Below are 5,000 nucleotides of genomic sequence, written 5' to 3' on the forward strand. Positions count from 1 at the left end.
CATGATCCAACTTCTAAGAAAGTGCCTCTACATTTTCCAGCTCAAGGTGATTCCTCAAAGTGTCAAGAATCTTGTTCTATGTGGCTATTGGAATCACATCATGTGGTATCATGAGTCTTAGGTTCATTCTTGTTTAATTGTTGAGTTGTGTGCACTTTATTTCAAGAGCTCTTTAATTTTCTTGCAATTTAAGTTTCTGTTTTAGAATTTTAATTGAGTATTCTTGCTGTTTTTCTTTTGCTCCAAGTGTTTGTGGAAAGGTTTATGGCACTCATAATTCTTATGAGTATGGTTGCTCTTTTGGAATGGCATTATCCTTCCTAGAGTTTACCTTAAGCTTCCTTTCACTTGTTACAATTTGTGTTGTGTCTTTTAATTTTTTGAATCATGTCAAGTTTTGTCTTAGTCATGTTTCTCCATATATGTCATTACTTCTAGTAGTACTTTTATTGTTTTGATTGTTTCTTGCTTTGGTGTCATATAATTTTCTGAATTGATGTTGATCCTTTGTGCATTTTCTTTTTAGAATTGAGTTCATACTTGTATTCTAGACCTATACAAGTTCCAATACATCATTTTCTATTATGTCTTTGCTAGTTCATCATTCTGTTTTTTATTCCTATTAGGATTCCTCTGTTTCTGAAAAGAGTGCTTACTGTTTTTCCTTATTGCAACTGATTTACGTACTGTAAAATTCTGAAATTCTGGATTTGAGATATTCAAAGTGTTAGAAAAGAATAGAAAAAAAGAATCATTCAAAAATATGAAGTACACAAAAAATGATAAATAAAATAAAAAAAGTGTACATTCCTGCCGAAAAAAATACGGTAATCTGGCAGTGATTTTAAAAAATTTATTTCTCTCAATTGGCTTACTGTTTTTAATTGATTCCAGTGCCATTATTGAGTTAACATCTTGAAGTTTCTGTGGTATAAATTTCATAATCCAGTTCGCTCTACAACGTTCCAGTTAAATCAGTGAATATCAAACACAGTTTGCATAAAAAAAAATTTTTCCAGTAGCTAAATTTTTTTTTTTGTTTTCTTCATCTACTCTAGTGCTTTTCCTTAAGTATTCTTTTGTGTGCCTACTTTTCTCATTGAATTCTTTATTTTCTTGATTGTCTTTCATTCTTACTCTTTGAGTTTGTCTCACATATAGTATTCCTTTTGCAATTACCTTTCCTTGCTTATACTTTTTCTTGTTTGTCTTTATTGTTTCTTTGGTTTTGTGGTGGTTTGCTCTTAAGATTGGTGTGCTTGCTTTGACATATTTCATTTGAGGATTCCAAGGCCCCAAGATCAGATTGGAGCAAGAACATTATTTCTTTGAGAGTGATATCTTTTTCAGCCTTAAATTCACTTCGGCAGTTTCAAGTGCAAAGCTCACTGTTTTTGCTAATTTTTAACTTGTTTGCTGTTTTGTGTGTTTGCTGTTTTTTAATTACAAATGGCTGGATCTTCAAGTGATGCATCCTACAAGCAGAATTCTCCTTCCAAAGCTTCAATTCTTGGTGAATTACATGAAGCTCAAAGAACAATTAGAAGGTTGGAGGAGAAATTCCAAAAGATGGAGGTCCAACAAACTAGACCATCTCCTTCTATCCATGATGGACATCATTCTCATAGACCATCTTCAAGAGCTTCTTCAAATGATGTTGGCCGTGAAGATGAGCATAGGAGAAGGAGACCTCCACCCCAAGTTCATGGACAAAGACATCATCACCAAGGGGAAAGAATTCACTACGGCAATGGCTTCTACCATGATGCAAAGTCCAAGCTTCCTTCGGTCAAACTACCTTGTTTTAATGGTTCTAGTGATCCAAATGTGTATTTAGATTGGGAGGCTAAGTGTGAACAAATTTTTGAGATCCATGAGATCCAAGATGAGCATAAGCTCAAGCTAGCCACCCTAGAGTTTAGTGATTATGCCATGAAATGGTGGCATGGGATTGTAAAGGACATTATCTATCACAAGGGTCCTCCCGTGGACTCTTGGAACTCTTTAAAGGATCATATGCGCGCAAGGTTTGTGCCCCCACATTTTAGGAAATACCTCATGTTGAGACTCCAACGGTTTCAACAAGGCACGCTAAATGTGGATGAATATTATAAGGAGCTTGAGACGCTTGTGCTTAAAATTGAATTAGAAGAAAGTGAAGAAGCCATGGTTGCTAGGTTTGTGAGTGGTCTTAGGAAGGATATCCAAGACATTGTTGAGTTACAAGAGTATTCATCATTGGGCTCTTTAGTTCATCTTGCAATGAAGGTGGAAGCCCAACTTGCTAAGAAAAACTCTTTTAAAAATGCTTCCAATAATGGATACTACTCCAAGTCTTGGAGAAACAAAACTTCTTTTTCAAAACATCCTTCCAAAGATTCTTCTTTCAAACCCAAGGAATCTAAGCCATCAACATCTAGACCTAAGTCTCCCACTAGAACATCTAACACTAAATGCTTTAAATGTATGGGTTATGGTCATATTGCTGCAAATTGTCCTTCAAAACGAAGTATGTACATGCATGAGGGCATTGTAGTTAGTGAGCATGATTCGGATTCTTCAAAGCATTCATTGCATTCTCATGCATCTAGTGAGGAAGAGAGTGAATGTCCACTTGAAGGGGACTTGTTAGTTGTGAGAAGACTTCTTGGACAAGTTTCACAACCTTTTGATGAAAGTCAAAGGGAAAATATTTTCCATACAAGATGTCTTATTCAAAACAACATTTGTTCCTTGATAGTGGATGGGGGTAGTTGTGCAAATGTGGCTAGTACAAGAGTAGTAGATAAGCTTGGATTGCCTACTATCTCTCATACAAAGCCCTACAAATTACAATGGCTTAGTGAAGTAGGAGAAATAATTGTTAATAAACAAGTCCTCATCCATTTCTCCATTGGAAAATACAAAGATGAGGTATTATGTGATGTTGTGCCCATGGAAGCCACTCATGTTCTTTTGGGAAGGCCTTGGCAATTTGATAGAAAAGTTTTACATGATGGCTTTACCAACAAATTATCTTTTGAATTCCATGGTCACAAGGTTACTTTAAAATCTCTCTCTCCAAGAGAAGTCCATGAGGACCAAGTTATCATGAAGAAAAAGAGGGAGAGTGAAAAAGATAAAAAAGATAAAAAAGATAAGAGTTCTAAGCCTACACTCCTTGTGTCTAGGCGTGACATTGAAAGGGAAATAGTGGCTCATCATCCTCTTTTTTTAGCCATCCCTAGAACTCTTAGCATAGAAACACTTGTTGATAGTCCTCATTGCTTGGAAAATTTGGTAGAAGAGTTCAAAGATGTGTTTCAAGATCCTCCAAATGGACTTTCACCTTTGAGAGGGATTGAACACCAAATTGATTTGATACCGGGCTCTTCTTTACCAAATCGTCCCGCATATAGGACCAATCCAAGTGAAACCAAGGAAATTCGCCAACAAGTTGAGGCTTTGATTGAAAAAGGGTGGGTGCAAGATAGCATGAGTCCTTGTGCTATGCCTATCATCTTAGTGCCAAAAAAGGATGGCACATGGCGAATGTGTTCGGATTGTAGGGCCATCAATAACATAACCATTAAGTATAGGCATCCCATACCTAGACTAGATGATTTGTTGGATGAATTACATGGTTCAAAAATCTTTTCAAAGATTGATCTTAAAAGCGGCTACAATCAAATCCGTATCAAACCGGGTGATGAATGGAAGACGGCTTTTAAGACCAACTTTGGTTTATATGAGTGGTTAGTTATGCCTTTTGGTTTAACTAATGCACCAAGTACCTTCATGCGCCTCATGCATCATGTTCTTAGACCTTTCATTGGTAAGTTTGTTGTGGTTTACTTTGATGACATTCTCATTTATAGCTTATCTTTGAATGACCATAGGTTGCATGTTAGGCAAGTTTTGGAAACCCTTAGGAAGGAACATTTGTATGCTAACCTTGCTAAATGTATGTTTGCTCTTGATCATATAGAATTCCTAGGGTTTGTTGTGAGTTGTAAAGGGGTCCATGTGGACAAAACCAAGGTGGTGGCCATTCAAAATTGGCCTACACCGAAATCTTTGAATGAGGTCCGAAGTTTTCATGGGCTTGCTTCTTTCTATAGAAGATTTGTCCCAAACTTTGGTACCATTGCCGCACCACTCAATGACATAGTGAAAAAGGATGTGGTCTTTCATTGGGGAGAAGCACAACAAAATGCTTTTGATACTTTGAAAGAAAAATTGACTAAAGCTCCCATCTTGGCCCTTCCTAATTTCACTAAGACATTTGAGATTGAGTGTGATGCTTCAAGCATAGGTATTGGGGCTGTTCTCCTTCAAGAGGGCCACCCCATAGCCTATTTTAGTGAGAAATTGAAGGGAAGTCATCTCAACTATTCCACCTATGATAAGGAATTATATGCACTTGTTAGGGCTTTGTTTACTTGGCAACACTATCTTTTTCCCAAAGAGTTTGTGATACATAGTGATCATGAATCTCTTAAATATTTGAAAAGCCAAAACAAACTTAACAAGAGGCATGCTAAGTGGGTGGAATTCATTGAGCAATTTCCTTATGTGATCAAACACAAGCAAGGCAAAATAAATATTGTGGCGGATGCTCTTTCTAGAAGATACACCTTGCTAAATCTTTTAACCTCTCAATATCTTGGTTTTGATCACATTAAGGAACTTTATCATGATGACCTTGATTTTTCTCTCCTCTATCAAGAGTGTCTTAAGGGAGGACACAAAGACTTTTTTATTCAAGATGGCTTTCTTTTTAAGGGAAAACGTCTTTGTGTTCCCCAATGCTCTATTAGATTATCTCTTGTTAGAGAAGCTCATGAGGGGGGCTTAATGGGACATTTTGGGGTTGCTAAAACTTTGGATGTGTTGCATGAACATTTCTTTTGGCCTCATATGCATAAACATGTTCATAGTTTGTGTGATAAATGCATAGCTTGCCGCAAAGCTAAATCTAAAATGCATCCCCATGGTCTTTATACTCCTCTTCCTATCCC

The 5,000-nt window shown here is 36.7% G+C and overlaps 1 pseudogene; it reads right to left on the minus strand.

Moving 5' to 3' along the window:
• The window catches only part of LOC150025077 (25S ribosomal RNA), an 11,166-nt pseudogene that overhangs the window by 2,011 nt on the left and 4,155 nt on the right, over positions 1–5,000 (minus strand).

The sequence above is a fragment of the Phaseolus vulgaris genome, chromosome 9, assembly GCF_051622355.1.
Source record: "Phaseolus vulgaris cultivar YP4 chromosome 9, ASM5162235v1, whole genome shotgun sequence".
Taxonomy (NCBI): Eukaryota; Viridiplantae; Streptophyta; class Magnoliopsida; order Fabales; family Fabaceae; genus Phaseolus; species Phaseolus vulgaris.